The sequence below is a fragment of the Oxyura jamaicensis genome, chromosome 12, assembly GCF_011077185.1.
Source record: "Oxyura jamaicensis isolate SHBP4307 breed ruddy duck chromosome 12, BPBGC_Ojam_1.0, whole genome shotgun sequence".
NCBI classification, from domain to species: Eukaryota; Metazoa; Chordata; class Aves; order Anseriformes; family Anatidae; genus Oxyura; species Oxyura jamaicensis.
In genome coordinates this window covers 20,703,760-20,727,299 of record NC_048904.1, presented here as the reverse complement: position 1 = coordinate 20,727,299, position 23,540 = coordinate 20,703,760, and the positions used below count along the sequence as shown (strand labels likewise).

The 23,540-nt window shown below is 46.9% G+C and overlaps 1 protein-coding gene across 4 annotated transcripts in view; it reads right to left on the bottom strand.

Annotated features, from left to right (window-relative positions):
• GRM7 (glutamate metabotropic receptor 7) overlaps positions 1-23,540 on the bottom strand; it is a 259,133-nt gene that overhangs the window by 193,438 nt on the left and 42,155 nt on the right. The gene's annotated exons all lie outside the window — the stretch shown is intronic.

The following is a 23,540-nucleotide window of genomic DNA, read 5'->3' as shown; positions in this document are numbered from 1 at the left end:
TCTAGATTTCACATTGATATTCCCCTTTAAAGTGTGTGATCTCAGGAAGACATCAGTATGTGAAATGGCCAATTGATTATATGACATGCTGAAGCTTAAACGTACTTTTGTTACGCATACACCATAACATTTATGTATTTATTTCCTTTCATAATGTTTTCCTTCCCTTCTTTGCAAACATTGCCAATACTTGCAGATTATAAACCTTAAGTCTACTGAAAATAAAGAACTTAAACCATTTTGTGGAAAAAGAAACACGATACAAATCTGCATTGTGTTATCAAGTTAAACTGATTGAGAACGATGAATTCTATCTGTGAATTCTATCCCATTCTGCCTTCTGTTGCTGAAGATGACCACAGCTCCTCAGCTGCCCACCCTGCCCTAAATAACTCCTCCCTGCACACAGCCAGGAGTCACGGCGCCGCGAGCCTCCAACCACCACAGCTGACTGCACTAAATCCTGAACCTTGCGCCTAACATCGTGCCAGATGCTTAACAACAACCTGCTAAATATCTGGGAAGCACCAACTCAATTTAGTAAATAGAAAAGCAAAACACGGGGTCCGAGTACAAATTTGCTTCCTTGTTGCTTATGACGTATAAAGCATGGAAAGAAAAAAAAAAAAAAAAGGACGGAAAAAAATGAAGAAACCCACTAGTAAGAATCAGAAACAGAGTAGGGTGTTTTAAAAATCACTCGGATCAGGATGCTGTGGACCAGATGCAAGACTCAGAGAAATGACACGGTGTTTTCCATCTCCTAATGGCTTGCAATTTTAAAAGAAAACAGCATCTTTGAACAGCGTGGAAACATGCAAGGCTTCAGGAGTTTTTTTTCTCTGCTTCCACCTGCTGGTCAGAGGACACCAGCGGTGTTGGTGGCCAGGACGAGCCCTGCAGCTGGAGCTCACCCTGGCGAGGTGGCTGCGGCCAGGGCACCCCAAAGCCCGGGCACTGCCCTCCGACCCTGCGGGCAGAGCTGCCCGTCAGCTCCTGTAATCACAGGCACGATGTAAAGTGAGGCAATTACGGCTCAATCACGGTGTGTTTATTCCTTTGATGTTATTGAGAAATTAACGTGCGGGTACTGGACGCAGTATTACAAAATGTAAAACCGAAAGCATCGCGTCTGTGACAGCTCCGTGATTTCTATGGCAACGCCAAACGAGAGGAAATTAGAATGTAGAATACAGAATTTAGCAAATAATAATCATCTGGGGGAAAAACGAGCCTCAGGATATTTCGGAACTTCTTTTTGGGAAGGGATACTCACTGGAAATTGGAATAGCCTCATGAAAATTGTTCCTGGAGATAATTTCTCTTAATGACTTTCATCTAGAATGAATATGAAATTAGCGCCACATTTTTTGTGATGTACACTCAAATATGTAATTCAGGATTTTAATTTAAACCTACTCTACTTGGTAAAAGTGAGATTTACCTGTTCCAGTAGCTGCCACCCCCAGCATCCCTGTGCAGTGCTCCCAGCCAGCCGTGGACACCCCTGTGCCCAGGTGCTGCCCAAACACAACCACGGAGGAGATGCCGGGGAGGTGCGGCAGACCCTGTTTTCAGAGCATGTGTTACTCGTCTGAATTGCATCTGCTGTATTCATGTGGGATTTGGGTAAACAACGTTTATCCTAAAGTACATCTGAAGCTCAGCATTACACCAGGAGGAGGAAAGTGCTGGGCCCTGCACAGGTCAAAGCCCCTGTCCCGCGCGCAGACGAACGACCGCAGCTCCCCAAGGCTCCGCAGCGTTCCTGGCGCTCAGCTCTGCCTTGAGACGACTGTCAAAGGACAAAACCACTCCGAGTGCCCTGCCACCAAGTGACTGATTTCACGGAGAGTTATGAACTATTTATACAGGCCCTTTGCCAAATGTGTCTCTATACAAGGCTGGAAAGCATCAGAAACAAGTAAGCAGTGTACTTTAGCTATCCACACAGGCCTTTATCATCCTCCACATTAATAATTTAATGAAGTTACGGCATGCCACATACGCAAACAGTCAAAAAGGAGCAAAAAGAACACTGCAAATGGCTACTTGAAAGCAAAATGAACATGGCAATGTGAAAGGAACACTTCGGAACAAGCCCGGTCGTACCCTTCAAGTAGCATCTCTTACTTGCTTCCTGGGTTTGTTTTTCATTTTTTTAAATAAAGCGAACATTGTTTGTGTCACCCTCAACACAAAGGGCACCAGCTCCAGGAGAAATGCCATTGCAGAGAAGCACTGTGGGAGGAGGCGCTCGTGGTAGCCAGGGGTAAGGAAGAGATGGAGCTGAGTTTCTCTGGTTTTGGTGAGCCCAGCCAGCAGAGCAGATGCCCAAGAAGCTGCTGTTGATAGAACCACTATTATCAATTGTTGAGAGCACTCCCCTCAGGTGGGGACGTACACCCTCAGCTGTGACAGGTTCAGTTTACAACAGTTAACAAACAATAATGACGGTCTCTCACCGAAATTGCAATTTCCTTGTCATCCAACTGGACAAAAGTTATTTGCACCTGCTCATAAGCCCAAGACAAGTTCTCAGACATACGCTGCCAGCTCAGCAGCTAGCACACGAGGTGAGATATCGGCAGGATGGGTCCCAGTCCCCCACCCACCCGCTGCAGGAGGCAGGGCACAGAGCGGAGCTGCCCAGGGGAGAAGGAGTTTGTTTCTTGCTTTTCTTAGTCACCAAAGCTGCGGTGCTATTGATAGGGTAATATGGAACAGAAGTGTTCAACAACAGCGAAACAGATGTATTTAGACAAAAAAAATAGTGTTGAAAATGTTCCGACCTGCTCTGCAACCAGCTTTTACCACTGCATCTTTTGTCGTGGCTCCTTTTATGCAGCTCCTGCCCACTGAGGGCTGGGGCTTTGGATTCTTCCCCTCAAGGCCTGTGAAGCTCTTATTTTTCTGGGTTTATCTTTAAAGATACTGCCTACATTTCCAAGCCTTTCATGACTCTTACATATCCCTACTCCATCTGGCATTTGCAACACCTTCCAATTTAGATTCATCTGGAACAAATCCAGCAACAGCTTCAGCAATGCCGAAGCAGATGCTTCAAACAATGCCTCTTCCACCTTTTGCGCAGGGAGGAAAGATGGGAGCTGTCAGCCCTCCTGCCCTTTGCTCTGCACGGCGGCACCTCGAGCCCTCCGCCCTCACCACGGGGCAGCGAGGTGCCGGCTTGATGGGCACCGGGCACGGGCAGCTCCGGGTGGCTCCGTGCAGCCAGGATTCCTCGCGTCCCCATGAACATCCCCCTGTCCTCCCTCGACGGCTATCTTCTGCCTCTCCCCCCGTGCCTGCCGGCTGCCCGTAGGTACTTCTCCTTCACCCCCATGGCCAAGTGGCCGAAGCCCCGTGGATGCCCCGTCCCCGTAGCCTGCAGCCCCGGCACCGCGCGGGGCTGGGACAGGCAGGTGGGCGAGGGCACCCGCAGGGACCGCGGCGGTCCGCGAGCCCCTGAATTGCCGGCAGGGAGATGAAGCGGCTTCCTTTTCATCTCTGAGATTATTGCCTATCAGTCAGCAGGACGTTACATCTATAATTCAAAACAGAGCTCCTGTTTATAATGAGGACGTAGTGTAGCATTGATCCAGCTTCTTTTAACGCTGCAATAAATATAAATCAAACCAGTAACGCTGCTCATTTTCAAACGCAAGCCTATTGCCAAGCAGTCAACCTGACTTTAACATTTTTCAGGTAGTTATATGAACGGTTTTCTTTATGCCCCCACAACTTAAACACAAACTGAACTTAATCTGTAACTGCTTTCAGACTGCTCCTCGGGTGCCGAAGAGGCTGAGACCGTTCACCCTCACACAGCACGGCCAGGAACGAGCCCGCTGCGGGTTGGCATTGTTTGGTGCCAATCAGGGCACAGAGGCTGCACGCAGGCCTGGCGCTGGGAGAGGTTTCACAGGAACCCAGCAAGTTTCTCCATAAATACGCCACTCCAGGAGGACTTCTACAGCAACTTCTGGAGCAACCAGCCCTCGCTGGGAGCAACCCGAGCAGACACGCCAACTGAGAATATGAGAAGTCTGTGACCATTTGGTCTTTAGATAATAGAGTGATTTAAATGGCTTACAATATCAAAAAGCATTTGCTCTCTTTTTTTTTTTTTTTTTTTTTTTTCCCTCCAGCACCCACGGGACCTGCAAAGCCAGCCTCACGTCCTACCGCGAGCCCCTTGCAGCCTGGAGTAACTCCCAGCCAGTAAATTATGATTTATCCTAGGTTGGCTTTGGTGGCCACCGGAGCAACGAGCATCCACGAGCTGCCTTGCCACCCCTCGTCACCAACACCACTTTGTTCAGCAAACACCAAGAGAAATACGGCTCATCTGGGGGGGAAGCCGGCACCCACCCCCTGCCCGCACCGCGAGGGGCGAGCCGGGAATAGGAAGGCACTTCCACCACCCCAGCAGCAGCAACGTGCCCCCAGGTAGAGGGATGCCTACCCTACAAAACCAGCCACAGCTAATTGCGCACGATGTGTGAATGAGGCATTGTGTACTTAAATAAGGAATTAGGCTTCGAGAACAGAAAATCATGTTTCATTTACGGCACAATACAAAGCTGTTGGAAAAAAAAAAAAAAAAAAACTCCTTCACAGAAGTTCTGTCTGAAAAATGCTGTACACATAATTAAATGATACAGTTAATAAAAATAAAGTATCAAAGGGAAACAAATAAAGGTTTGAAGGCAAGGAAAAAGATGTTTTCAGATCTGATTTCAAAATGATGTTGAATAAATGAGAAAGCAATTTTAACAATATTACAACACCGTATCATTAGGAGAAAATGAGAACAATCTACTTATCACTAAACTGCATTAAAAAAAAAAAAAAAAAAAAAAAAAACACTTAAACAAAACAGGCAGTTGATATAAAGACCGTAAAAGCTGGGTTAATTACAGCAAAGCAGACAGAAAGAAGGTGTTAGCCCAGGCCTCCCGCTTCCCAGGGCGCATCCAGCCGAGCTGTGCCCTCACGGAACGCACAGCTGTAGGACAAGTAAGCACGGAGCAGAAATTAAAGGACTTTTTTCCCCTCAGGATCCGAATGCACGGCTTCCTAGTCAGACCTGGGGACTGAGGACAGTCTGTCCCTAAATTTTCACTGCAGGATCAAAACAAAAAAATCAGAAGCATTTGCAAACACAGGCTTTGTTCCTCATACAAACAAAGGAATGAAAGAAGTTAGCAAGGCGAGTTGCCAAAAATCTTGATTTAGTACCCATTCTCCTTGCTCTATAAACTCCATAATCTCATAAACCCGTTATTGCCATCTCTCGCTACCACCTCCTTCGCAGCGCAGCTCGGCGCGAGGCTCGGGCCTGCCCCCATAACCCGCCACGGGCAGCTTCAGGTTCAGTCATCTCCAGCCCAGATTCGGATTAGTGATTTTTAAATGATTCAGACATATACAAATAAATTATTACGGTTTTCTTGGGTTCTGGTCGTATGGTGGATGAATTATTCTTCCAACAAATCTAGCACAGTTGTCACTGAACCATCGCTCCAGCGAGACCTGCAAAGTTTAACGTGTGCCCAGCTGAGCCAGGCCTAGAGCTACAGCTACGGGAAATGGTTGCTGTACCCAATGCCCGATTTAAAGAAAACCAGCAGCTGTCCCTGCTCAACATTCTGTCGAGGGTAGGGGAAAACTAAGTAAAAATATCATTGTAATTGGAAAAATTAACAGCACACACACCCTGGGACACCAACGTTGCTTATATTGGTCTCAAGTCTTTATCAACTGCTTGGGTCAGGGACACCTTGAAAGAAAAAAACATTAATTTTTGTCTTACTTAAGAACCATCATTTTGCCCCCAGCTTTGGGAAAAGGCAGGACAGAAATCCAGCAATTCCCCGTGGAACAGCTGGGATTTGTGTCACTTATCTCGACATGTTGAACCGCTCCGAGATGCCTGCTCTGCAGAGGGCTTCTTGCACCACAACTACCATTTGTCCTGTTATTTCTGGGGGAAATGGGAGCAGCCAGGGTCCGGGAAGGAGGTCGGGGAACAGGCCTGGAGCTGCTCCTCCATCCCTCAGCCGTTTTCTTGTGCTCCCCACCCAGGGTGGGAGCGAGCCTCCCAGGCATCGCGCACAGGGGCAGGGTTGTGGCGGTCACGTTTCAGGATCCCGCACACCGCCCAGCCCTCGTGTGCGGACCTGGGCCCTGGTTACCGAGGCTGCAAAGTGCAGAAGCTCCCTCTCTGCTGCAGAGCGTTTATAATGCAACGCATGCAAAGCCAACTGCCGAGTTGGTTTACAAAAACCAGTGGCTTACCTCCGCTAGCTACGCCAGGGAAAACAGGGGAGCTTGAATACACTAACTCTAAGGTATGTCAGAATAAGAAGAGGCTTTTGATATATATTTAATTGCAAAACTCAAAGAAAACCCAAAAGCAACCTGAGGTGAATAACCGAGATGAGAGATTCAGCACGGAGAGCTCAGAGAAATGCAAAGAATTGCACATTTTCCCCCAGCTGAATACTTTAGACAACACTTCAAACAGGGAACAAACACCCAGAAGTGAAAGGAGCTGCTCAGCAGCCTGGCAGTCCTGGGCAAGGTGTTCAGATGGAGAAACTCAATGCCTCAACAGCTGGGAAAAGGCTGGTAGGCATTGTCATGTATGTTTTCGATCAGACCAAGATGAAAAAAGAGAAGCAAAGCCTCAAGAAGGTGATGTTTTTCCCACACCTAATTTTGGGAAAACTGAACACTATTTTACCTCACCACAACAGACAGGTAGTCTCTAGCAGCCACAGCCAGCAGTGGATTGGGCTGAAAAGCTGGTGAAACAGAAGTGATTTAGGTTGCTGGCACTGGTGAACAGACTGGACAGACCCACAAGCCTGGAAGGCTCTCATCAGCTTTTGTCTTCCCTGCAAATTATTGCAATGTTATTTTTGATCCTTCTGGTGTTTTTGTTTGTTTGTTTGTTTTTATCTATAACTCATTTTTCTGTACTTAAAAGGGAACAGTTTTTTTCTGCAACAGAAAAACGTGACACAGGTCACATCCATCTGTACCGAACCTACCAGAAAAATACTATCAGGGGGCAGCCACCCTGAAGCAGCCACCCGAGCACAGCAGCGCAGCCTCCGCAGAGCTGCCTCACACCCCATAATTGCTTCTCTCCCTTGGAGCAGCACCCCCACGACGACCCTTTGCTCGACAACGAGGATGCTGTGTGCTTTTCACGGGTGTTTGCTGGGACAGGCGCTGCCGTCCTCACTCGTGCTCAGATCGCCCTGCAGAGCGGCTCGCTCCAGCCCCACCACAGCTCCCCATAAATAACGCTTATTCCTCTATCACATCCAAGAAGAAACGTGACGGACGCTAAATTCGGCCTATTGGTCTGAACGTTCTGGCAAAATATACTGCTGCTGTTTGACAGCCTGTACCCCTGGGCCAGCATTCCCACTGAGCCCCGACAGCTTCCTTTGGAGCTCCGCGTCCCGGCTGTTCCTGCACCGGAGCCGACCCACGGCACGCCTGACGTGAGGCCCCCTCAGCAGGAGCGGGGCTGCTGTCAAAATAGGAGATCAGCATTCAAAGACGGAGGCAGCCACGTGTTTTGTCTGTTATATCCCAGTACCCATTGTTGTTTGTTTTTTTTTTTAATCACTTTGAGAGGTACGGCGGATGCGTAATGGTTCCCTCTGCACAGCCTGTACCTCTGGTAGCGCTACTTGCACGGTTCTCGCCATCACGGTATCCCCCACACAGTCCTTTCAGGGCATTTATCTCACCTCTATCAGCTGGACAGGAGGCACAATGAGCCACGTCCATGTTCAGAAAGAAAACGACACTTGAGCAGCACCCCCTGCCCCACTCCGTTTTTCACTGCAGACCCCAAAGGGTGAGGCCAAAGCCCTGCACGCCTCCCCCCTGCACAGCAGAGGGCTGGGCGGCTGGGGACGGCAGCGGGCTGGAGGTACCAAGGACATTTCTTCCCCCAGAGACCCGACCCAACTGCTCTCGGAGCAGACACAACGCGTGGAGCCGTGGGGTGGGCACGGGGAGCTCCTGCAGACATCTCCCCTTGCTGCGGGACAGCCCAGGCTTGGAAAAGGGAAACTTGGAAAAGGGAAACCGGAGCAAAATGAAGAAACCTTTCAGAAAGAGGCTCGGGCACTGCATTTTCAAGACACAAAATGTAATTTCATTTGTAAAGGCAGCTAGACAAGACTGCAGCTGGTGTCAGGCAAATAAAATAAATAACAGACTCCAGCGTCCGTGGGAGCAGCGCGGCTCTGCCAGGTTCTGGATGGGCTGCCGTGCTCCTGACAGGTAACGCTGGAAATGCATTGGCACACAGCGTAGCCAAGATCTTGGCTTTCTGCTCACTGATTCAGAACAAACCCACCCAAATCTCCATCGAAGGATAAATTATGTCACGGCTGAGAACAGATGCTTGGCTGTACAGTGACAAACTATAAATATATCATGTCTGCGTGTTATATAAACATGCGTACCCACAAGCATTACCCACCTCAAGACACAGCTCGCCCCGAGCCACAATCCAGCATGGAAAATCACGGAGCAGTGGCTGGAAGCTTGCAGCGGGGCCCGGCTCAGAGAGCACCACGGCTCCCTTCTGCCGGGCTCTCCCAACACCTCGACTGCACGGCGCTTACCAGGGCCCCACACACGGCATCTCACTGCTCTGTGCTCCCTCCTAGAGTTTACCTTGGGTTAGTCAGGGATCAGCAGGTCAGCCGTGACTCCCTGAAAGCATTTGTATGTCTGAGGACATCGCTAAGAGCTCTCAGTCCTCACAGAGGATGGATCAAGCAGCCTGCTGCTCTGCGAGACAGGAAAACACGGCGCTCTTCCCGCATCGACCCAGTCTGCTGATGCTTTCCAGCATTTCCCTGGAGCTGTCCCCAGCACTGCTCCCACACTGCCAGAGCTGCTCATGAGGACGAACCAGGCGAGCTACAGACGGCCCTGACACCATGCCTTGTCCTAGTGATGTGTGGTCCTCACACCCAGATGTAAAAGCTCATCTGGAACATCAGGATCTTGGCTAAACAAAGCCAGTACGTTACAGTAAAAACCGAACCACATCAATTCATGCATTTTCTTTGGTTAGCGAAGTTTGTCCTCTGAAACCCGACCAATAAAACCATCGTGTTGTTGAGCAACGTTGCTCATTTACCCATCTCAAAGCCCTGAAGGAACCCACCGGTGTATTTTCCAGCTGTGAAGCGTTCTGAATAAACTCCCACAAACACGAAGCAGGGAGGGTCAAAGAAGAACAGGCATTTGTGCGTGAGAGCAAGTGACACAGGAGCAAAAGTCAACAGACAGGAGGGGGTCGCTGCCTGCCTCCAGCCTCACCCACGCCGCTCCTGCACGAGGATGCGCGGCCCCGGCCAGGCTTCACCCAGGGCCCCCAAAGGCACCTGCAGCTCCCCAGGTTCCCTTCCCTCCTTTCCACCCACATTTATTTCTGAGTCGGGGGGAAGCAAACAGGAGATGCGATATTTGTTAAGGAGACAATACGCTTTACCTTGCCTTCAGGGAATATGTATTAAAATTTAATTCTCATAAATATCTTTTACAGCTTAGAGAGTTAATTAGATTGAATCCATTTAGTTTTCAAACCGTTAAGTAAAGTTTTCCATTGATTTACAGATTACAGGTTGATATATCACAGCAAAGCTCCTTCCTGTTTCATTATCCCCACAGAATCCTTTTAAAAATATTATTGCATCTGAAATCAATAGCTACCCTGGCAAAGGAGGGGAAAAAAAAGTTACCACATGCAAGCTTTCCATCTGTGGGGCAGTCTTACCCCAAAAGCCAAGAAAGCGTTTTGATTCCATCCCAGTACGTGACAGCAGGGTGCTGGCCTCGCTGAGCTGCTCTGGGGCTGGGGGAAGGCTGGGAGTGGGGAGCAGGGCCGGGGATGTGCCCCTGGCCTCGTGTCCCGGGCTGAGCGAGCACCCGTAGTGATGTCTGTGGCAAGGGCACACTGCGGCTTCAGAAAAGCTTCTTTAATCTGCATTCTCTCCTATTTTCCTTTCCCACAACAACATTTTGGACTACATAAAATAAATAGCTACGAGCCTTTTTCCTTCACAAAACAAAAAACCACACAGATCTCTGGTCGCTGGCTTTTTATCCATTTGGGTATTTTGATATGGTTTTCAAATAGCCTTATGGGTTGGTTTAGCAAGGCGTGACATTTTCCACAAAACCTGGAACATATATCAAACATGACAATTACGTTGTAAAGAACGTATTTTGGAAGTCATCCTCCAACAAGCAGGCTCCTTCTCCCGAAGCTTTCACCAGTTCAACAGCTGCTGAGTCACCAGGCTACTCGAAGATGTTCGAGAACAACTAATCCAAATTTTAAAAGTACAAGAAAAGAGGGTTGAACTCTCTGAGATGCAGGGCACACTCTTCTTTAATGAGATCTCTTAGATAAGAGCAGAGTCAGAAAACACCCCGCCTTTGCCACGCACGAGAAGGACGTTTCTGCGCCGTGCCGCCCTCCCTCCCGCTCGGGCGCTCTTCCATCCTCACCCAGCTCCTTAATCCTGTTGCAACACACGGCGATCGATAAGCAGATGGCTGAGAATATTAGAGCAGTTTCCACTGGTGCTTTTACAGATTAATCCCCGCAGCCAGCCAGGACTGCCGCCGTTCCCAGATGAACGGCACCGGCAGGGCAGGAACAGGGGCTGAGCGGAGCACCGGCCCCCGGTCATCCCCCAGCCTTGTGCAGCGCGGGGAGCCTGGGGGCCCAGGGAGGAGGTGAGACATGGTAATGGTGGTTGCACACACCACTGTCAGTGCACAGTCACACGTTCTCCTCCATCATCGAGAAAAACTTAGTTATTAAAGTCAGTGGGTGCGCCATTAGATTTAGTTCCAGCCACTTTGTGTTCAGGCAGTGATACTCCTGCTGGGAGTGTGCCGGGTGAAGGGAATAAATAAATAGCTAATTCCTTACCCACTTAGCTCCCGTACCTGGCACTGCTGCCTGGCGAGTCACAGAAGATTGAAATATATGAACCCGTGGCAGAGCCTTTTTAATCTGCGCAGAGCTGAGCTCAGGAGATCGGCTCCTCCTGGGGTGACAGATTCATCATCAGCAACAAAATGCAATTTAAATACTTCCACGGTAGAAAACTTACACATTATAAAACTTCAGTACTTCTGAACTACCTTCTCTTAATAACATTTTTATAGCTGTGAAGAAAGAACATTTGTGTCATGTTACATCAGAGAGCCTGAGACACTCGGCTGGCATCACTGGGGAGCTGCACCACAGAGGGATGGCTTTGCTGGGGCCCCATGGGTGCCGTCCTCCCCCCGGCAGCACCACGTGCCCTTGCCCACACCCTAATAAATCATCATCTTCCAGCTGCTTTGTACTATTTTTAATGACAGCTGCCTCCAGCCTTTGTTATAGTAACGTAAGACTGGCTGGAATTGTCTAACACCACAGGAAGGCATCAGCGATGAGGAACTTAATTCATGAAATAACCACGTATAAATATATATTTTAAGATTATAGTGATGGGATCCTACCCCCGGTGAGCTAGCTGGCAAGTGCACCTGTACAAGGAGTTATTATGCTGAAGCATATGATGCGCTGACAGCTACTCTCCTAAACCAGAGCAACTCCACCAATCTAACCCATTCGTTTCTAGTCATTTCCATCCCTTCAGCATCAGAGCCGCAGCGGGTCTGGATTCACAGCCCATCCACACTCAGTGTGCCTCAGCAGCTGTGGGTCACCGTCCTCGAGTCCTGCTTATTCATGAATATTTGTCTCTGGGGACATGAACTCACTGCCATGGGTTTTTCCCGTTTCCTCCATGCGTTATGTTTGCCTGTCGAGTTGACTCAGCCGCTCAGTTGCACCATGTCACGATCCTGCCCGTACACTGTTCCCAGTTAATTATTTCCTATATATTCCACATGAATATTTTCAGGTTTAATGCACTACTTTTATGTGCCTCCTGTTATTTAAAGAAGTGTGAAGTTGTCTGTCCTGCTTTTTCCCCCACACGTATGCCAGTGAGCCTTTTTTCCCCATGGTAACTGCTTGTTTCATCTTTTCATTTACTTCAGTGCCTTTGCTTTTCTAGTTCCATCCAGCTTCAGAGCCCTCCATCGCTCCTTTCTGCACGGTGCCTAATGCATTTAATCTCCCATTTTACTTTCATTGTCTTCTATCACACACACTTTGATCATAAGTTTCTTCTGGCTGATTCTGTTTCAGCAAATGGATGTGCTTCAGAGAAAGCATCTCCAAAAGATCTTTTTTCTCCCACATTTATCTCCCAGGATGGTTTTCTGTCCTGCTCTGCCTCATCACTTACAGTGCCTCCAGCTCTGCCTCCCCGGCAGCCTCCTCTCTCCGGCAGCCTCTGCCCGCAGGACGTGAAGGCCTGCCCCGTGCATCACGGCTGGATTTCTCATCTTAAGCATGAAGGTCTCACACTGCCACTAACGGGACAAAAGATTCCCCAGTAATAAAACCAATTTCAAGTGTCCCTGCTGGGTGTTCATCACCGGTCCAGGTGGGAAGCCCGACCAGGGACAGCCTGCACCAACAGGCATGCAGCGGGGTGAAGGGCAGGGAGGTGGGGTGGTTACTACATCTCCAGCAGATTTTATTTATTATTTTTACTGGTTTAACCTCAGAGCTTTGCTGGACGGAGCAGCTGAGACAAAGCCAAGATTCGGTTCTTCCCTTTCACTTGCCCGTGGCTCCTCGGGGTAGCCCAGACTCAGCACCATTCCCCAGTCCAGGCCAGCATCAAGGGACCGCGTACAGAGGAGGTGGGGGCCTCGGGGGCCTCTCTTCCCTGCTCTGATAAAGCAGGTCACCCAGCTCTTTTGGAGTTACTCAGAAACCAGCTCTTTGGGAATTACTGACACCTAACTGCACTTCTGCAGCTTGCACATAAAATGGTATTTTTAATAGGAAAACACCTTATTTTCCCCACCCAGAGAAAATCATTCCCATGCAGCATTATTATTATAGCTCCAGCTCCGTCCAACTTAAAGAGGAAAAGCTATTACTAACGCGCATGATAATGAAGGCTTTTCTTTACCTGCATCTACTTCAGAAAGAATCGAATCAGAAATGGCACTTTTCATCTAAACAGTGTTTTGACAGAAAATATATACCTTAAAAATGTATAAAAACAGGTCACTTAACATTAAATCAATTTGCTTTCTACTGCACGCTCCTTGCCCGAGTCATTGATTTGTTTAAAAAAAAGTAAGAAGCCAGAGACGACGACATCCCTGCCATGGGTGCCGTGAGACACGGCGGCTCCCTCGGTATTTCCTGCGGCACTACCTCGAGACACCTGACACAAGCCTGGGAAGCTCCTCAAAACTTCATTCCCTGGAAATGGTGGGGGCCAGGGGAGGAAGAGGAGCTGACTTCCTTTCCCTGTAGTGGTTTTGACCCTGTCTCTGCAGCTACCACTTCTACCACTGAGGAACGTGTTTAAGAGACCCGTAACCCCAGGTCCCTGGCCTGCACGCACTGATGGAGGAAGCGGTGACCCAAAATGAAAGGCAGTGGTGAAATGTGGGGGTTTAGAAGTCATCCGTGATGTCGGTAAACTTGTCACCTGGACGTGTAACATGTAAAGACCGCAGCTCCCTTACTCACTACAGAGAGCACTAGTGGGGGTGCCAAGTCCTGAGAGCAACTACACACAGGCACAGCGCAGAGAAGTAATAAGGGATGATGAAATACACAGCCACCTCAACAGCATCCTCGGGGGAAAAAAGTTTATAACTTCACCATCTAATAGAGTCTTTGAAACTTTCTACTGAATCATTTTCCTCTGAAGTTCCTACAGCTACTCTAACTGTGGTGAATATTTCAAAGCAGATGCTGTGCTTTTATTTCAATTATTCTTTTTTTTTCCCTCCCCTGTTTTTTTCAGGGAACGTCAGTTTTCTGCTCAGAACTGTACCCTTTACATTTTCAGATAAGCATTTAAGGAGATATTATATGGGTGCCAGTCTGCAGCAAGCTCGTCGCACTCTCTCCAGTTTCTGCTGTTGCCGTACTTGAAGGATCCCCTGCACAACGCCACGTTACGCGCGGACGATATTAATCACATACACGCGTAAATGCTCCCTGTGACGTCTGGGTGCCTTTGATTCAAACAAGCACTAAAACAGTGCAAAACAGGGCACATTTCAAGACTGAAAGTTACCCACATCATACGGGGCAGGAAGCCTTGCATTATCTTAGATGTAGAGCTTAGGGATATGGTTTAGTGGAGGACTTGTTAGTGTTAGGTCAGAGGTTGGACTCGGTGATCTTGGAGGTCTCTTCCAGCCTAGACTATTCTGTGATTCTGTGATCTCATTGATTCAAATCATATCCTTCTTCACACCGACCAAACAGACAACGCACCTGATTTATTTAAATACAACTAAATATCCTAAGTGGTGCCTGGTGAATCTGAGGCTTCATGATGAAATTAATGCCATTTGCTGTTTGAAATGGAAGAAAGGTACATGTAAAATACCTGTCTGGGGACCCAGAATAAACATCTAACTTTGAACTCACAAACAATTCCCCAAGCTCAATAACCAAGCTCTTGTTAAATTCTAAGGAAAGTCTAAAAAATAAAAAAATCAGTGGCACTTAGGTACCAACGTTTAAGACCACGTGCCTGAATATCCTCTTTCAGCTCCTACTGCCTAATCCTGAAGACACAGTTGAATGATTCGATTGCAAAGTTCTCCAGATTGCTCGAGCCAGGCAGAGCCGAGCAACGCAGAGTGCTTGGAGCGCACGGTTTGGAGGCGCAAGCCCTGCGCCCACTGGCAGGCTACGGGCAGCACCTCCCATGCCTCAATGTTCAATGTCCCGCTCCCCACGGGTGTCACCCTCAGGCGAAGCACTCATCACGGGCCACCCCAGCCCTTCTTCAGACCTGGTTCTGGAGGCAAAGCAGCCCCGGCGCTGAGCGCCTCGATGGATCGCAGCCAGAGCAAATTGCCTGGTGAGCCGCAGCCCACTGGAGAGACTGATGATGGCTTTTGCACACTTCAGACAGTTTTGAGCAAAATTTATTTTAGTCTCCCGATGAAGTTAGAATTCATTAAGTAAAACTGTAAGCACTGTTCACCATTTTCATCAATCATAAATTTTAATATCTTTTACCACCAGTGGTATGCCCAGGCAATGCAGTGACAGATCCCTGCCTCTCCTCAAACACCAGGACCAGCATTTCTTCCTCCGAACACAACAGCCTAAATGACGTAAACCAATTTCATCTTCAGGGGAACTAAGAGTGATCTACACCTGGCTAATAAAGTAGACCGACACATGGTGTTTAAAAGTCTCCCTGTCAAGCTCCGGTGAAGAAGCAGACAGGCTGCCCTACGGTCACTCTACAGGTCAAGAATACCGAAAGTTTCTGAGAAAAGCAATTCAGTATATCAGTTTAATGGAGGAAATAAAGAAAAAAAGTAAAACCAACGACTGGTAGCCATAAAATTCTGTAGATCAAAAGTCGAAGAGTAATTAAAAAAAAGGGGGGAGATTTCTGTGGAAAGGAATATGTAATTAGGAAGGGAGCTACTGTCGAAGCGGCACGCTGCTGAATAATCTCGTTGTGGAGACTGACAAAAGTTGCATCCAGGGGAATTATTTTTGAATTATTTAGAATTGGCAGTCTGAAAATGAAATGGAAAATGGGTGCTTGTACTGTTAAATGCTGCTAATGTACAAGTCTCCTGAACGAAAAAGCTCCTCAATTAAAATACTTGCAATATAGTGCCATTACTTATCAGCTGAAATGCATTTTGTACTGCCATTCTCTTCGGGAGCACAATTGTTCACTGAATTGGGAAATTAACAGCCAAATCCAGAGAAGTGCTGATCCTTCTCCTTGTACAAAGCAAACTGCCAGGGTTTTTGCTGGCCTTGGCATAATGCTCAAAATATAGATATAGATTTAATCTGGACCATGACATTCATTCCCTGCCCCACCCAAATAACCTGAAAAGAATAACCGTTTCATGGCAAGCTGATGGATTTTGTCATTTTTATAATACCCAGCTTTCAGAACAGGAATACGGGAATACGACGTCGTTCAGAACTGGAAGGAAGCGCAGCAGCAGAGCTCAGCACAGGGCGTGCTGCACAGCGCAGAAAAGCTCCCCCCGCGAGTTCACAACCCAGCTGCACTGCTAGCAAATGCCACCCAACACGTGCATGGACTGCAGGGGTGACAGAGCCCGCGTTGCTTTATTCCCCCTGTACAGACAGCGAGAGGCTTGCAGTGCCTGCTGGCAATTCCATGTCTCTGGGGAAAGCAAGTTACTTTAAACACTTCAAGCTGCTGCGGGAGATGCAGCAATACAGACGGGAAACGTGACGGGCTTTATCTTGACCAGTGTTTGATATGTCTGGCACAGACACCCACGGGTAAGCAAGGTTCCCTCACCAGTCAGTGGGAGAAGAACCAGGCAGGTGGGCACGTGTCTTCCAGACACCTGGTAGAGTGTGAAACACCTGCACCCTACAAGGGCCTGGAGAAATCCACCCAGAAGAGATGGCCAACATCATCATCTGAGACAAGAGAAACAACAGGAAAAGGCTTCGTTCCCTCCTGATCCTTGGCATTAGCGCAGGGGGCAGCTGATGGGCCATGGCCTCGGACCACCGGCCACCCTCAGCAGGAGCCCGGCCCTCAGTCCCCCCAGTAAGCACTGAAGGAAAAAGTGACGGAGCTGGACGCGAGATGCAACAAGTTGGCAATGCCAGGATTGTGGTGGGGTAAGGGAGGGAAGAGGTACCTTAACCCATGCCTCGTATCCAATCCACTTTTATGTCAGTTCACACAAATTGTGCTCAAATTCTGCCGACATTAAGCACTAGGGTAGAGCATTTCTGAGCATGCTTTTTCTTATCGGGGTCCTAAATACACATCACATACAGACACGTGCTATTTTGCTTAATTTTGTTGGGCAAAAGGTCAGATGTACTCCATGAATAACCCAAAAAACCCCTCACAGCCCATGGGAGCTGCCCCCTCCCAGACGGGAGCACCAGGCGAGCTCCAGATTTTCTCCGCAGCCTGCACACCTGAATGCAGAGCTGAGCTGTACCTCGCTGTCAGATGCACTTCTTCCCTTGCACTAAATTACAGATGTTAGACAATTCTGAGATAGGAGTGTTAATTATTAATAGGAATTATCTGAATTGATTTTCAATTACAGAATATTATTTTCTATTACATTGCAATAAGACTGCAGGAATTCCATTAAATTCCAAATGAGGATCATCAATTTCCATTAAGACACACGTAAACTAAACACGTTATATCTCTGTTGAAGCCAATGATTTCCATTACCCATTTCCATTAATTTCCATTCATTTGAAGTGACTCCATTTCAAATGGTCTTTAATGACTTGATGCCTTATCAGTATTCTGGGCTCTCGTATTTGACAGGGATATAACCTAGCTGCGTTCACCTGTTCCTGCATATTCACAAGCTGAGAATCTCTTTTGAACTCGATGACTGACGGCAGCCAACTCGCTTCGACCGTTTTCCAAAGACAGCTGTGACTTCTGCCCCTGCATCGACTCTCTCTTCGTAAACGTGACACCTTGACAAGTGGGTTTCTCTTTCCTGCTTAAAAAGGAGGAAGAAGTCTCCACAACCTTTTTCCAAAGCTGATTTCTGGTTTGAGCATTTCTAGGTCTGAGGTAAGCCTACCGACCCCAGCCCTGACCCCAGTGCCTCAGTGCCTCCCCGCCTGACACAGCTGGGCACATCACCCAGGGCACACGGGTACGCACCGGAGGACCGAGGTGCTAGTTTCTGCTCAAGGGCAGGGCGAGTTCTGGTGCTCTTTACCATTCAATCAAAGCACAAAGATATGCAGTGAGAACTTTTTTTTTTTATTTATTTTAACGGAAAACATGAGCGATCCGGTGGTTCTCCATATGCTTTCCTCATCACAGACACTCGAGCAGATTCTGAACACTACTCACTCCTTCCCCTGTGTGGATTATTTCCTTCAAGATCACAAAACACAGAGTATTTTATGCATGAACACTAAATAATTAACTATTTCTAAGCTGCATGCCATAAAATAAACATGGCATTTAAATAAAGTTTCTTACCATCATCTTAAACTGGGGCGAACAAAACAGAATCGGGCTACTTCTGTAACAAATAGGTGATATACCCCTACAGAGCTGGCACATTAAATAATTAAATATTAATTGTTAAAGGGCTCTTTCAACAAAAAATGAATAGACTAAATGGAATAGCATTATAAATACAAAGTCATCAGATTAAAGCCCCCAAGTTGTCAATACTCTCCCAAAAAAGTCAGCACTTGCATGTCCAGTTTGGCTAGAAAAGGCAACTTGCCAATAAACACAGAACCTTGTTATTGCTGACACAAATACGATGGCATCCAGAGCTCAGCGAGTCCCCGCCACATTAGATATTCTGAAAACACCCATAGAAGCTACAATTCATACATTAGGGGATTTGGTAACTTAAGAATTTCCCAAAGTGGTGCAGTGGGAAGATCACTGGTATTAATTATGTTTACATTAGAAGAAAAAATAACTCGGAGGCATTTGTTTATGAGCTACTTCCAAGGTATGATGCTTGGAAGCACAGAGCAGCCGTGCACAAGGCTCACGGCCCCCTGAGCGGCCAGCCTTGGCCATCAGCTCTGCACCCCGAGCCCACTGCGGGGTCGGCTGCCACCAGCGTCCTCGTGACGGTGATTTTGAAGGCCACAAGTGATGAAATTAGAAATCAGTCCTCCCCTTATAAAGGCCCCACACACTGCGCCTGCAGGTGAGACGAGCACTGAAGCCAGCGACCGGCCTGCAGGGCCCTACAGAACGGCTCCTGCTCTTTTTTTTAATCCCTCTTCGTCAGCCTTTATCTTTTTTTCCTTTTTTTTTTTTTTTTTCTTTTTTAATTCTCCCTGTGTAGGAGGAAGTTTTATAATGACTTGGAGCAGATGGGTAGGATCTGCGTGTCCTATTCTGAGCTCCACTCCCTCTTATTTGTCTGTGCAGACTGGTAGAAACCCAGCGGGTATTACAAGGAACAGAGCTTTATGCTGACCTAGATGTTAGTCCCATGCTCTGATTACTGCATTTTTTTCTCTCCTTACCATTCTCCTGTCTCACAGGACAGAGCAGCTCCTTGTATATACATGGAAATCTGTGATTTAAACACTCTTTGTGACTTTTAATAATTAATAATCATTTTGGATGGAGGTTTAATGAACCTGAAAATCTTGACTTGCATATTCTCAGAGCTGACATTGCCTGGCACGTTCAAAGCAAGGGTGGGAGGAGGAGAAAGCCAGAGGGGCCAGACAGACACTTACACGAGGCTCTGGGGAAGAGATGAAGAAGGAAGCCAGGGAGGAGCCAAGAATAGGCCACAGGTAAGCTGAGAAGTACCTCAGAGGCAAAAAAATATAGAGATATTTAAAGACAATAGAGGAAATAAGGATAGATCATTGAACAGCTTTAAGCAGAGAACATACGGGTGGGATTTTGAGGCAACTGTTTCACGATTAGTTCTCATCTTGCTGAATCTGGCAGACTATTTAAGAGCAGAAGCTGGTGGTGCAGATGAAGATGGAAGAATACCAGTGGAGACGTCACGGCAGAACATGCAGCTTCAAGGCTACTGACACGAGAAGTCAAATTGCCCAATGATACCAAGAATAAATAGGAGTGGTCCCATGGACACAGCTGTAGTGACAGACACGGAGACTGGAAGGGAAGCAAGAAGATGCCAGCAGAGCTGTCCCTGGGAGTGGGATCATCACCTCCCGATCAACCCAAGGACCACGTGCTAGGGCCCTGTGGCCAGCTTCTTTGAAGTTTTCTGAAGTCCAAGTCAAAAACAGAGTGCTAAGTGCCAAACCTGAAAAGGTCAGAGGGATGGGATTGGTCAAAGTTTTTATTCCATGCATAACTCTAAATTATTTTTCTAAAAACCTAAAGATTTAGAATTCTTTAGTGTGGCAGATACTACAGGCATTAGAAAATGCACTTCTAGATTTACAACCTATTTCATTTAACAGAAATTGATCATATTTCCCTACATAGCATTACAGATAGTTTTAAAAACCTTAAGAAAGATCATTTTTTGCTACAAAAGTTTAAGTCAAGTCAGCCCTTAATGATTTCCTAACCTTGAGACACTGCATTTTTTTTTTCTTGGATGGGCTGTAATAACTTCTGAATGACATATCTGATCCACTCAGAAACGTCTGGGAATTAAGTAGGCATCAGTAGGCAGAGTCCAATTGATTTTGGAGAAAGCCAGCAAAAGAGAAGAATAAATGAGCCTCATATTACCCCCTTTATCTGGTTAGCAGATTAATTTCCTCCAGCATCTATATAATCATTTATAAATAGTTGACGGCAGCGTTACAAAAAAAAAAAAAAAAAAAAAGGGCAAGAAAATCCTCAATTCGAATTGACATCCCAAATGCCTTGCCCGCCGTGCAGCAGAACAGCGTAATGGGATCAGAACAAGGCGAGGAGGGGAAAAGAAGCAGGGCCAGGAGCAAGGGGGGGACACAATGGTGGCACCTGGGCAGTCTTGGGGTGACAGGGCTTGCTGGGGCAGCTCCCCAGGAAACTCATGAGATGCTGCCAGCGTGGCAGCAAAGAAAACAGTACACTTTGTTCAACGTTTCTAAATTGCTATCTGGAGGAACTGCAAGCAATCTTTAAGAAATAATGTACAACATCTCTGTTTTACTCACAAAATCAGAATTGCCCAGTGTTTTCTAGCAGTTTGCCTCCCTTTGCTTTGGCACGGTTTCTGCAAAACTTTATTCCTTGACAAAATAAATAATTATGTCATTCTCACTTTTGGTGCTAATTAACCATTGCAATAAAGGTATTCGTTATGTAAAAATGAAAGTTATGTTAAACAAAGCGCTTTCAACCGAGTGAATAAGTATGAGGAGCCTTCACACTCCAGCCCATATGGTTACAAAAATAATTAAACATGCAGCGCTTGTGTCATTTATGTTGACTCAAAGTCGTTCTCCTGCAGGAAGACTACGTGGTTCCCAAGGGGCACTAACACGCGAGGCCACTTACTGAGTTACAGCAGTGTGGTACAGGATGCCATGGGATCATACACATGCTCACTTCTCAAGGTTTCCAGCCATGTCTAGACCTTTCAATAAAATCCTCCACACCCAACACCGATCATTAACACGTTATTTACTTGGCTATGCGCTATATGCTCACATGAAGCCTCTTTCTCTGAGCGACCTGAAGTTAATCTTGCTGGCTTCTGCTGGCAAAAGTATCTCTCCCAGAACGCAGATGTCTCTTAAATACTAAGAATGATCTACTAATGGTTTTATGGGGTTAATTAACTGTTTCTTTTTAGAGATAATAGAATTTGTAATGAGGAACATCGGCATTATCTTTAGTACCACCTCTGCAAATGGAGAATATGAGATAATTGGTGCTGCTATACGTTGGCCATTAGGCATAAAATTAAGGGAGGGAATTTACACATAGCCATTACCATTGGTATTTTACTACTTTCAATTCTTATAATAGATTGCAATTCACACAATAGATGTGTAAAATCCTTGTTTCTATCTTTTAGTAAAAACTATATATTCTGCCAGAATGGCCCTGTCTGTTGTTTTAGTGCAGTGCCCCCTCCCCCCCAAGGGCCCACATCTCTCCCAAACCCCATAAAAGCACTTAAATATATTCCGTATCACACCACAAGTACTAAAGGCACATTCATTAGGATATAGTGTTCTATTGATTCAGCAAATCTACAAGGTTTTTAAGTTTCCGACACTACAGTTAAGATAAAGCCCTAACATCCAAATATTGTCACAGTCCAATAATTTGTTTTTTTATCTAGGACCTAGAAAGTAAGTTTTGATAACGTACAAAAATAAACTGGGTAGGAGATTCCTCAGTTCTGACCCTATACACACCCAGCACAGCCCCCGGGACACACAGCCGTCGGGAGCCGAGACCTACAGAAGACAGCAATGAACCGCGGTCCCTGCTCAGCGCCCTGGGCTGCTTTCACTGGGAGCATTTCCACCCACACCTCCCAAAACATATTATTCCACAGATGCCAAGATGTCTTCTGTTTAAATCATGTTACCCACAGCTTTTCAACCAGCCAGATGATGCAGGGATCATCTCCTCCCCTTCCTTCAATTAAAGACAAGTTCACTGAGTAGGGGTTTTCGGTAACCACCAGATCCACCAGAGAAATCCATGGGGCATCCTCACACTTTCAGTGTTACCCTGAAATCAAGGAACAACCATTTCCAGTGCGATGGGGCAAACCACCCCGCCCCACAGGAGCTGGCCTCAGCTCTGCACCTTCCAATCACCAGGAACACCACCAGGAATTTTGGAAGCACAGCCCACGTCAGTGCAGACGCCTTTCAGCTAAGGGCTTTCCCTACGCGTGGTGTCAGAGCCCAGGCTTACTCGCACAGTGAATTAAAGACCGAGACCACAAACACGCGTGCAGGTCCGAGTGAAGTTTCTCTGGAGTAAATTCTGTTTGCAATCACAGCATTCTGGAAAAGCATTACAACCATTTCCTAAGCAAAACTGAGTCAAATATTTGTAAAGCATTTTACTCCTCCTTTTGTTTAAAGCCTTATATATTCTTCTCATCGTTGTCCCCAATGACAAAGACGACAAGGAAGCTACAAAACAATGCTGAGTGCCTTGTAAATAAAACCAAAGGGTCCCAAATTAAATATTAGCACCGTACAATTTATTTTTCTTCTACAACTCGTAAAAACTCTTAAATTGTGCTTCTGCAGCATAGGATCTTGGCAAATTCTCTAATTGCTTTACAGAACCATTTTTATTTATTTATTTATTTTATGAACAGACTCTCCATCCTATATGGCCTACAGCTGGCTAATTAAATTACTTCACACTGCTGAGGTACACAGGAACCACTGCAGCATGCCCGGTACCACCAGTCACAGCCATTAAAGACAGAAGAGAGATTGTAAAGGAAGAAGAAGGCAGTGCAAAGACCACCCTGCAGCTCCCCTTCCAGGCTGCTGCAGGACGCAGGTGCCCGCCTGCACCCGGCTCCCCGGAGCCAACACGCTGGTCTCAGGACATAAGCAGAACCTTCACTCGTAACCCCAGTGCCACAACCAGGCTGATTTCAGGGTTTCAGGTAAGGTTAAGCTTCTAGAAAGTGTTAGAAATGCAAGATGTACTTCATGCATTTCTCTGAACAAGTAGCTGTAGATGCTTTCACAGATCCAGCTTGGAGAGCAGATCACTTTGAGAACAGAACCCACTTCCATCCATTTTATAGGTTTTCAAACCATCCATTTCTCACTTTGCTCCAGGCAAATCAAAGGAACAAGGCTGCTGGGAAACCACTTGGGCTCTGATGCTTACAATTCCTTACTGGCAAGCACTGGTCATTGGCACACAGCTACATTCATCCAAGTTCTGCTGTTTCAG